Source organism: Nicotiana tomentosiformis, chromosome 10, assembly GCF_000390325.3.
Source record: "Nicotiana tomentosiformis chromosome 10, ASM39032v3, whole genome shotgun sequence".
Classification (NCBI taxonomy): domain Eukaryota; kingdom Viridiplantae; phylum Streptophyta; class Magnoliopsida; order Solanales; family Solanaceae; genus Nicotiana; species Nicotiana tomentosiformis.
Genome location: NC_090821.1, coordinates 64589818 through 64602702, shown reverse-complemented (window position 1 = coordinate 64602702; position 12885 = coordinate 64589818). Strand labels below are relative to the sequence as shown.

Below are 12885 nucleotides of genomic sequence, written 5' to 3'. Positions count from 1 at the left end.
TATTTTCAATAAAGCAAGGTTACAATTTTTAAACAAAGAAATGAGCTTATTTTTGAATTAGTTTGAGTGAAGAAAATGACATTTCAATTAAAATAAAGCATAAGATAAACTACTGATTTGGATATAAAACTTATTAAATTAAAACATAATAGTAATTTCTTTTATTTAAAACAACTCCATCAGTAAGAACAAGTACAAACTAGAAGTACAAATCACTTAATATTAATTCAAATAATACATCACGGAGAACGCATGAATTTATATATTACGAAAAACCAAAATAACCAAAGGCAAGTGCAGCCACAGAGAAATATCAACAAAAGGGCACTCCCGAGGTACTGCCTCGTAGTCCCAAATCATAAAATATTTAAACAATAATGCCCCCAGGCCATCACAAGTCATCATAAATCAATCCCCGACATAACCCACTTTGTCTCGCCACGTGCGCAATAATAAAGTAAGTGTCCTCCTTGTCTCGCCGCACGCGCATAATAATATTCCCACCTTATCTTGCCACATGCGCAAACCCACATATATAGCCTGTCTTGTCACGCCGCATGTGCATATATCAATAGTAACAATAGCACGGCAGAAACCTCCTTCAAACACCCGGACAAACCTCTCAACAATATCACGTACCAATATTACACAATATCATAAATTGCACATCAAGTGCTCAATCACAATAAGGAGCCTATGGCTCGACTATAATATGTACAAAATCTTAACAAAAATATTCAGGAGTGAACAACTCAACAAAAAAAAATATTTCACAATTTAACACTGAATATGATCACGACAACACAATACAATAATTCACATCACAATTTGCCCATAGGCCATAACCAATTCCAAAGATATAACAAAATTAATACATTTCTCAACAAATAGCCCAAGGCTCCACACAACGTATATAAATCTCAAAACAACAACAGAGATGGAAGAGTAACTCAGCATAGAACAATGCCTACTTTAATCCAAATTTTTAATAAATATATATATATATATTAATGCCTTATTTTAAACGTATTTAATAATTATTTGCAGATAAGGAATCCGAGTGACAGTCACACCAAATTATCATATAAAATATAAACTCGACAGACAAGGAATGAGGCATAACAATTCAAGATTTTTACTATGTTCCAACAATTTTCAATTTAATACATAAGGGCGTCTACGAATTTCAACCGTTATATATTACACATATAAACCAAGTACGTACTCGTCACCTCGGGTACATTGTTTTCAATCACACAATTTCCACATAAGACTCAATGCCTAAATGAGTATTTTCTCCACTCGAGGTTAGGCAAGATAAGTCCTTTTTGAAGTTAGACCGATATTCCAAAATAGCCTTCTTGCTTGAATTGACCTCCGGACAGCTCAAATCTATCCAAATTGATTGTATAACTTCATTAAAATTCATCAAAAATAATTCTAGATAATAAAACGTCAACTTAAAATTTTGCATTAAAACGTAAACGCGGGGCCCGCCTCTCGGAACCCGATCAAATTTTTACAAAATTCGAACACCCATCCCGATATGAGTTCAACCATATTAAAATTATCAAATTCCGATACTATTTCATCCCTCAAATCATCATTTTACATTTGAACGTTTTCTTCAAAATCCCCATTTTCCCAAAACTCAAAACACTAATTTAATGATTAAAATAAAGATAGAATCATGGAATATAATAAATTCTAGGTGAATAATACTTACCCACATGATTTGCTTGAAATCACCCACAAAGAATCGCTCAAATCCGAGCTGTAGAACTCCAAAAATGTTAAAAATGGGTAACCCTCAGAATAGAGTACTATATATTCTGCTCAGATATTAATGCATCGCGATTGCGGAACTTCACTCGCAATCGCGAAGAAGAAAAAAATGAAGGCTGCCAAAACGTGCTACGCAAACGCGACAGCATGCTCGCGAACGCGGAGAGAAAAATCTGATGGCCCAACGACTAAGCTACGCGAACGCGTGAAGCAGTACGCAAACACGAAGAGAGGAATTATACACCTATGTGAACGCAGAACGAAGAATGCGAACGCGAAGAGGAAATATTTCATCTTCCAAAATTACACTACGCGAATGCGGATACATGAATGCGAACGCGATGAAGGAAATCAGATGACAGAATCAACATTTCCAAAACCTGACGAAGTGGCCCGTAGCCCATCTGAATCATACCCGAGGCCCCGTATAAACACACCAACAAGTTCCATAACCTAACACGGACTCGTTCGGGGTCTCAAATCACTTCAAATAATGTCGAAACTACGAATCGCACCATGAATCGAACTCATGAACTTTCAAATCTTCCAACTTCTAAAACTCGCGTCGAAACATATCTACCCGAAATGACGTCAAATTTTGCAGGCAAGTCCCAAATGACATAACGGAGCTGTTCCAACTCCCGAAATCGCATTACAACCCCGATATCAAAAGATCAACTCCCCGGTCAAACTTCCAAACTTAAATTTCTATTTTAGCAATTTCAAGCCTAATTTAACTACGGACCTCTAAATACTTTTTCGGATACGCTCCTAAGTCCAAAATCATCATACGGAGCTATTGGAATCATCAAAATTCTATTCTGGGATCGTTTACACATAAGTCAACATCCGATCAAACTTTTAACTTAAGTTTTCATTTTGGAGACTAAGTGTCTCAATTTATTTTAAAATCTCACCGGATCCAAACCGACTACCCCGGTAAGTCACATAACAGCTATAAAGTAAAAAATGAGCAGTAAATGGGGGAATGGGGCTACAACTCTCAAAACGACCGGTCGGGTCATTATATTTGATAACGCCCTCATCAGGCTTGTAGTGGTCTTCTCGTTAATGATGTTAAACGCCACATTTCGTGTTAGCGTCAACCAAATCGTACCAAGAGCTTGGCGATCTAATAGATCCCAATCCGTTTTGGCCATATTCTCCGATTTTACCCCGGTCAGAGGTAAGTATAATTTTTTCTGGTACAATAATCCTCTATTTGTATTTTCTAGAATCCAAAATCTTTGCCAATGATAATGGGACAGTTTAAATCTAGTGTAGAGGTTATAATAGCAAAAATTTACTCGCACTCCATGATTACACTAACTCAATGAAAACATGACACATATTCTTATATATACTTTTATCATTAAATCATAGTAAATTAACACATTCTCGCCTTAATTTATGACTTAACCACCGAGTGCTGGTAAGTTTTATTAGTATATATTTAATTATAACTTGGTAATTGATGTTATTAAATAAATAATGTTTTAATAATTCTTATATGCATATATATATATATATATTTTGCACATATTAAATTAAGTTTATTTAAATTTTATTAATATCTATTTTAAAATTAAAAATATCTAATTATGTAATTATTCTTGAACAACCTAATTACATAACTCTGAGAACGTTACACTAGCAAATAAACAAACTTTTGAACTTACTATAGTTTGCAATTGTTGAGTATATACAAGGAAAAATTTTACTTCCCATACTAAAGGTATACACCCTATTTATTATAAATTAAAATTATTTTAAAATATTATTTTCTATAGCTACCTTTTATATTTTATAATAAAATAAGTATTTATGGTATATTCTACCATTGAGTCATGAAATAAGACATGAAATACGCTATTTATATTTTTTCTCTCTCTTTCTTTCAATTAACACGCATTCTCTCTCAGAATATTTCTTCTTTCTTTCTCTCTCTCTTTTCGAGCATTATAGGCCGAATCATAGATACACGAAAGAGAAACAAATCATGAAAGAAAGCCTCAAAATCTCAAAATCAGAAACACAAAAGTAAGCCTATAATAAAAAAAAAAGGAAGCGAAAATACCTTGAACAACAGAGAGATTGAAGAGAAAGAGGGATTCTTAGTGCGGTAAGTAAAAGAGAAAAGAGGAAGAAACGGTCGAATTAGAAGAGTTGTAAATTGTAATGGAAGAGGTAGTGAAGCGATGCAAGGAGTCTTGGCCAGAAAGCGCCGTCTCCAGCGAACTTTCTTCTCTTCTTTGCCATTTAGTCACATACAATGATACAAATACATTGTATTATGTATAAATTTACTCAAACACATTGTATTTTTGTATAAATATTTTTTTGCCCGTATTTATATATTTTGAAGGTCTGTATTTTTTTAATACAGCTGAATACACATGTATTCATGCATACTGTCCATACAATATGAATGAATACATGATATAAATATTAAAATATACTGTATACAAATATTAAAATAGAATAGAATATAAACAGTGAATACATTTAATTTTAAAATACAATGGAATACAGTAAAATACACTGAATATAAATTGAAATACAGTGAATACAACCAATAAAATTTACTGAATACAGCGGTAATAACATATATTAAGAATAACTAAAATACTGTTAATATAAATACATATGAATACACTGTATATAAAATAGCAAATACAATAAATACAAACATTGAATCTAATGAATGTAACAATAAAAAAAATATTGAAACACACTAAATACAAAAGTTATATATACAATTGAAAAATTATTTTAATTAATTGGGTTGATAATGAGGCATGATAGAATTGATTTTGTTGAGTTATATTAGGAGTATATCACACTAATTGATATTATTTCCGTTATTAGACAACTGGACATACCTATTTTTAAGGTGATTGTCGTTGTTATATTCATGAATACATGGTGCAAATACATGTGAATACATGCGTGTACAACTGGACTGCCCTGATTTTAGGCGCTTTTTGCTGTTGTATTCATGAATACAGCAGCGCGAATACATGTGAATACATGCGCGTACAGCTAGACTGCCCTGATTTTAGGCGCTTTTTGCTGCTGTATTCATGTGCAAATACATGTGAATACATGCGCATACAGCTAGACTGTCCTGATTTTTAGGCACTTTTACTGCTTTATTCATGAATACAACAACACAAATACAACGAGTACACTACCGTAACAACTGAATAGTTGCTATAGAAAGTAATTATATATATTATAGTTATAGAAAGTTAATAAATACTAAGCAATAGTTATTTTTGAAAATTCCTATATATACAATGATATCCAAAACACACCCTTCGGCCTTGGCTCAAATGAACTACGACAACACATTATATTTATTGTCTCTTGCATTTCAAACGGGATAAGGACTACCTCCATGTAGGTAAAAATTTTCCCGCTCGTACCCATTGATGAAATTTGCTCATTAAAAAGTTATACAATATAATTTTGTGTATGTTGTATATCTCCATGGTATTTCTGAAATAACCTCTCTAATTTCTTGAAGAATAGGGAAAGATCTGCGTATACATTATTCTCCTAAGACTCTATTTGTGGATTATACTGAGTTTGTTATTGTTGTTGTATATCTTAAGGGTAACATACTTATATATTCTGAAAGTATACAATAATAACAATAACTAAATTACCTTGTCATATATTATTAAAGTATAAAATAAATGAATTGTATACCCCAAAACTATACAACGTACACACTTGATTTTTTGTAAATATCTTTTCCTAATTAATAAATATAAATTGTAGTACGTAATAATTTTTAAAATTTACTTTTTACCGCATGGGCAATGGGCATTGCTGTTAATTTTCCTTTCAATATACTGACTTGACCTCGTCTATATCCGAACCTTGACCAGCTAATGGAACTCTGGGACCCATCTCGCACCGACATTTAATTGACCAATGTTTTAAAAGGTTTTTCGGGACTCGTCCAAAGTTTGCTCTTAGTAGGTGTACTTGAAAAATATCGTTAGGCTCATATGTGGACCTTAATTTTGTGTGGCTTTCGCTTCCGGCAACGGTTCAAGACTCCCTAACAGTTCTTATGCAAATGATATGTCAAATTCCCTACTTAGGGATCCTCAAAATTCTTTAATAAATAAAAAGGCTCTATTTATCTAAAGAACTTTGAAAATTGAGAGTACCTCAAATAAGAAGTTATAATATTGTATATATACTAATTGAGAACAACATGAGAGTGAAAATCACTTGAACATTTCTTTGAAAAATAAATAGCTAAAATTAAATAACTTGCTATTGGTCTCCATGCCTTAGTTCAATATATCTCAAATTATCATACTTTTATGATTTTGCTATTTAAAAAGTATTTTTGTATTTATCCATGAAAGAGCAATATTTTAAATTATATTACCGATAAAGCTTAAAAGTTATTTACTTTTAAAAAGGTAAAATATGTAGTTTGATTTTTTAAGAAATTTTAAATGTCTAATCTTTTGAAAATGAAGACATTTTACTTGTACAATCATACAAGATATTTTATTTTTTATGAGTTTCTTTAATATGTGTATAAGCAATGTGAAAATTAAATTACTTAAAGGAAAAGATATCCATTTAAAATAAGTTATTTATGTATACAATCCATTCATTATTACTCAGTGCATAACAATTCTTTTATTTTTAATCAGCGCATAAACAATCTTTGGATTATATTTTCCCCTTCACTCGCCAACACAACAACTCCTAAGTGTCTTAATAATCTCATCCAATTAGAAACGCCATAGCTAAAATTGTGCGCAACTCTTTAATGTTCTACATAATCACAAAACTAATTGCACGACGTAACATACACTACGTATGTTCTCTTAGCCAAATCGCCTCATGAGATGCCATACTCTTACCAAAATCAAATATACATGATATGGCTTATGCTACATATAGCCTGTTTGGTCAAGCTTTTCCAACCCCAAAAAGTACTTTTTTTAAAGTGTTATTTTTTTTCAACGTTGAAGTGTTTGGTAAAACTTTTAGAAGGAAAAAAGAATTTTTGAGTAGAAGCAGAAGCGATTTTGGAGAAACAGAAAAAAATAATTTATCTCTAAACACACTTTTTTAAAAAGCACTTTTGAGAAAAATATACTTAGAAGCAGTTTTAAAGCTTGGCCAAACACCAATTGCCGCTCATAAGTGTTTTTCAAATTAATTAGCCAAACACAAACTGCTTCTTGCCAAAAGTACTTGTGAAAAAAGTACTTTTTAAAAAAAAATACTTCTCAAAATAAGCTAATTTTAGAAGTTTAGCCAAACAGGCTAATAACCACAAGGAAAAAAACATTAAGCTCAATCAAAATACTTTGAGAAAATTTCAGGATATCAAAATTAATTTTTCTTGGAATTGAGATTTCGGAAATAAGATTTAGGAATGTTCTCAAAAGCATATAAACACTTATCCACACGGAGTGTTTATATCAAATCAAATAATTTAACGTATAATTAAAAACTTATATAACAATACATATCACTTTACCGTGGTAAATGTCGAGAGTAAATTTTTATATGTAGTGCCTTGATATCCTTGTATTATGCCTACGACCTGGAGCTTTATTCACCATTTTCACATTTCTTTTTTTGCCTTTGCAGCAGCAACCACATAGGTACAAGAAAATCAGCACCATTCCAATTGAAATGGTAAAGGCTACTGGGGATTGCATCCAACTTTGCACTATACTTGATCTTTTAAGTGTCTCCTTTGCATTTTCCACCATATTTTCTGCTGATTTTAATGTCAATGACTTCAATTCGTCCATTCCAAATTCCATGTCTCTCTCTCTACTACCCAGCTAAGGCACAACTCTTTGTTGAAAGAAATCTAATGACCTTTTTATTCCTTTGACAGACCACGTGTAGGATAAACAGCGTGCATAAACAATTTTACACGGTTTGATATTAATTCTCATAACCACTCCACCTAACTTTGATGCAACTACCTTAGTTATTGGCTAGGAACAGTCGTAAAGCGACAACAAATATTATTTCCGGTCGTCCCAACTCATGGAACACTTTTTTTATTTTTAATCTTTCCAAAAAGAATATTATTTTGCTACTTCCTCCGTTTCATATTTATAGTCATGCTTACTAAAAATAGTTGTCTCAAATTATTTGTCATTTTAGAAGTTCAAGACAAAATTGATTGATTTTTTCCTTTTTTACCCTTAGTAATAATTGTTCTTGAAGATAGAGATAACACATAAATAGAATAAATATTCAATGAAAAAAGATTATATCTTAAGACATAAATAATAATAAAATAGTCTAATCCCTTTCCTAATTAATATTTCTTAAGAGGTGTGTAAAAGAGAAACACGACATATAATATGAGACGGATGGAGTATTATTTAAAAATAATTTAATTTGAAAGTTCTCATTATACCGTTAATTAAATTGGGGACGAAGTTAGTTGATGATTTTTTTCGTATGCCTAAAAATTTGATAGATAGAATTACATAATACATGTATTGGTTAAATAATCGAGATACCCGTAAATTGTTCGGACACCGCCACTAAAAATAATACTAGTAAAGTGACAACTGCAATCGTTTTCACTTTTTCAATCTTTCTTATTATGTCATATATCTCAAAGACTTTCTTGGTCAGGCCGAAAGCTTTAAAGACAATTTATTGTAGCTTTTTAGCTGGCGGGAGGGGGAATCAGGAATGCAATTGCATGAATTCCAATTTTGTCCCTTGGAATAGTGCTCTCTCTTCATTCCTTTTTTTTATTTTAATTTAAACCTGTAACGATACGGCCGGTGGATTTGAGTATTATATCCCCATTCTTCCATTTATTGATTATTCTATGCTCACTTATTGTTATATGACTTGCCTGGGTAGTTGGTTTGTTTTCGGGGATGTTTTGAAATGAACTGGGACACTTAGTCCCAAAGTTGGAAGCCTAAGTTGAAAAAGTTGATTAGATGTTATTTATGTGTAAATGACTCCGAAATAAAGTTTTGATGACTCTGATAGCTCTGCATGGTAATTTCGATTTAGGAGTGTGTCCGAGTATTGATTTGGAGATTCGTAATCGATTTTGGCTTGAATTGGCGAAAGTTGGAAGAATCAAAGTTTGGAGAGTTGAGACGTTTGACCGGGAGTTGACTTTGTATTTACAGGGCTTGGATTTTGGTTTCGGAATTTGGAATAGTTCAGTTGTGTAATTTATGACTTGTGTGCAGAATTTGAGGTCAATTGGAGTTGGTTTGATAGGCTTCGGCATCGATTGTTGAAGTTAGAAGTTCATTAGTTTCAATAGGCTTGAATTGGGGTGCGATTTGTATTTTTGATGTTGTTTGAAGTGAGGCCTCAACTAAGTTTGTATCGTGTTTTAGGATGTGTTAGTATGTTTGGATAGGGTCCCGGGGGCCTCAGGGGTGATTCAGATTGAATTTTGGAATTTTGGAATTTTGGAAGAGTTGTTGTGATCAAGTGTGGTGAAACTGCACCTACTAGGGATAGGTCACATGTGTGGAGCTGCAGAAGCGGCTAAGGGGTCGCAGGTGCGGTCCAGCATTTGTTGGGCAGTGGTCGCAGGTGCTATGGATTTTTCACATCTGCAAGCCCGCAGATGCGACAGGGTCTCCGTAGATGCGAATTTTGGTAGGATAGGCTGAGGCCACAGAAACGGTCCCGCGGGTGCGAAGTTTGGAATGCAGGTGCGGCTGGTTGGTGCTTACGTGATTTCCACAGAAGCGGTGCCGCAGGTATGGCAGGTTAGTCCGTAGGAGCGAAAAGGGCTAGGCAGAGATTTAAAAATCGAGGGTTTGAGTCTTCTTCCCATTTTGAGAGTTTTGGGGTGCGGACTTAGGTGATTTTTGGAGAGGTCTTCACCTAGATTGAAAGGTAGGTGAATTTTAATCACTTTTATCCATGTATTTTGATTACCCATTGATTATTTCACCTATTTATCATGAATTTAAGTTGGAATTTGGGGAATTTTTTAATCATTAATTGGAGAGTAAGATTTGGAGATTTGAGTGACGATTTGGTGTCGGAAGTTGGAAAATTTTGTATGGTTGGACTCGTGGTTGAATGTAACATTCCTCATATCAGTCATACTTGGCATATTTTATCTGTATTGAGCTTAACTCTTAAACTTCAGAGTATGTCTATATACCTGTACTGTGTACCAACAAATTATGAGTTTCTCTGGGATATGATTGTCATATTTTCTGTTGTATCTGTATTATTGAAATTATGTATTTGGACTGTATTGGTTGAGCTTGTCACTGCTTTCAACCCAAGGTTAGTCTTGTTACTTATTGAGTACATTTGGTCGGTTGTACTCATACTATACTCTGCACTTCGTGTGCAGATCCAGGTACTTCTGGGCACGACGGTTGCTAGCTTGGGAGCTTTATTAATTCAAAGGTTATCGAGGTAGCTACCTTGGCGTCCACAGACCTTGACTCTCCTTTTTTTTCTTTTAATTTTATTTATATTGTTCCACCTTCCTAGACAATGTTTCAGCAGTCAAACCATGTTATTGTATAGATACTCATGTACTCAGTGACACCTGAATTCGAGAGAATTTTGTATTATGGTAAGTGTCTAGCCTGACTTCGAGTCTCCGGATAGCGGTCCAATAGCAAATATCTCGATCAGCCCGAGTTGGTACCAAAATCTGCACAGAAAGTGCAGAGTGCAGTATCAGTACAATCGACTCCATATACTGGTAAGTGTCTAGCCTGACCTCGATGAAGTAGTGACGAGGCTAAGGCAAGGCACCTACAAATCAACCTGTACAATTTAACAGTGTATATACAAATAACAGTAATAAAGAGCTAGATATGAAATATCGGGAGGGAGAAACATGCTGGAGGAAATACGAGATAAAGAACTATAGCAGAATGATAATTGGAACAACCAATATACTATGAATCAATAGAAACAACGAATACAGTAAAGGAAAAATGCACGGCATCACCTTTCGTGCTTTTACTCTCAATCTCACCATAAAATCAATAGAAACGACATGACATCACCCTTCGTGCATTAACTCTCATAATATGGCACTGCATCACCCTTCGTGCTTTTACACTCACAATATGGCACAGCATCACCCTTCGTGCATTAACACTCACAATATGGCACGACATCACCCTTCGTGCATTAACACTCATAATATGGTACGACATCACCCTTCATGTATTAACACTCACAATATGGCACGGCATCACCCTTCGTGTATTATCACTCAAAATATGGCATGGCATCACCCTTCGTGCATTAACACTCTCCCTTACCATAATGCAATTAACAATTAACAATAGGGAGATAGAATAACAAGTACAAGCCTTACGAAAAATCGCCTCTTGTGTTTTAGGTTTTGAAGATTTGGGAAATGAATCAAAAATCCCATCCAAAAGTCATTTTGATCAGCTGCAGATGTCACATTTGCAGCCTGGGCTTCGAAAATGCGAAGCCCGCAAATGCGAGAAAAGTATCGCAAATGCGAACTCCTCGCATCTCTACTTCCTTCATAAATGCGAACCATTTGTTCGTAATTGCGAACATTGAACCATCGCAAATGCGACAGAAATCTCGCAAATGCGAGAATCCCAGTCCCAGTCCATCTTCGCAAAGGCGAACAACCGTTCGCAAATGCGGTTTGTGTTGATCGTAATTGCGATCTTGAACTTCGCAAATGCGAAGGTCCCCTTCCAACCCCACTGCTCACAAATGCGAAGCTTCTTCGCAAATGTGACGCTCGCATTTGCGAGCCAGACCTCGCAATTGCGAAGTCTGCCGACCTGAAGCACACCAGCTATGATTTCTATGTTCAATTCACTCCGTAGCCTATCCGAAACTCACCCGAGCCCTCGGGCTCCAAACAAAACATGCTCACAAGTCTAGAAACATCATACGATCTTGCTCGCGCAATAAAATTGCAAATATAACACCTAGAACTACGAATTGAGCACCAAATCGAATGAAATTCTCAAGAATACTTTAAAAGTCCTATCTTCTCAACTGGACGTCCGAATCACGTCAAATCAACTTTGTTTCTCACCAAATTTCACAGACAGGTCTTAAATATTATAATGAACCTGTACCGGGATGCGGAACCAAAATATGGACCCGGTACTAACAATGCCAAACATAAATCAATTCTTAAGGACATTAGATTTTCAGACTTTTAAATTTCAACAAATTTTCATAACTCGAGCTAGGCACTTCCGAATTCGATTCCGGGCATACGCCCAGGTCCCATAATTCGATACGGACCCACCGAAACTGTCAAAATACGGATCCGGGCCTGTTTACCAAAAATGTTAATCGAAGTCAACTCAAATGAAGTTTTAAGCAAAATTCCTTATATTTATCAGTTTTTAACATATAAGCCTCCCGGGCCAATACTCGGACTGCGCACACAAATCGAGAAGGTAAAAATGAGATTTCTAAGGCTTAAGAGCATAGAATCGAGTTGTAAAACATAAGATGACCTTTGAGTCATCACATTCTTCACCTCTAAAACAATCGTTCGTCCTCGAAAGGACATAGAAAAGTACCTGAGCTGGTGAAAAGGTGGGGATATCTATTCCGCATATCGGACTCGGACTCCCAAGTAGCTGCCTCAACAGGCTGAACTCTCCACTACACTCGAACTGAAGGGTAACTCTTTTTCTCAAGTAGCAAACTTGCCGGGCTAGAATAGCCACCGACTCCTCCTCGTAAGTCAAATCCTTGTCCAACTGAACAGAGCTGAAATCTAACACATGGGACGGATCGCCGTGATACTTTCGAAGCATGGACACATGGAATACCGGATGAACTGATGATAACCCCAGTGGCAATGCAAGCATCTAAGCCACCTCTCTCACTCTCTCCAGAATCTCAAAAGGTCCGATATACCTAGGGCTCAACTTGCCCTTCTTTCTGAACCTTATCACACCCTTCATAGGTGATACCCGAAGCAACACTCTCTCCCCGACCATGAATGCAACATCACAAACTCTGTAGTCGGCATAACTCTTCTGCTTGGACTGAGCAGTGCGAAGTCGATCCTGAATAATGTTGACCTTATCCAAGGCATCCTGTACTAAA

At 35.1% G+C, this 12885-nt stretch overlaps 1 long non-coding RNA gene across 1 annotated transcript; it reads right to left on the bottom strand.

Moving 5' to 3' along the window:
• Positions 1-200: 200 nt before the first annotated feature.
• LOC138900474 (uncharacterized) lies at positions 201-7760 on the bottom strand. The gene is made up of 2 exons (XR_011411495.1): positions 7310-7760; positions 201-1392 (listed from the first exon to the last, which is right to left on the bottom strand). It is a non-coding gene; the product is annotated as an uncharacterized lncRNA (long non-coding RNA).
• Between the last annotated feature and the right edge of the window lie 5125 nt (positions 7761-12885).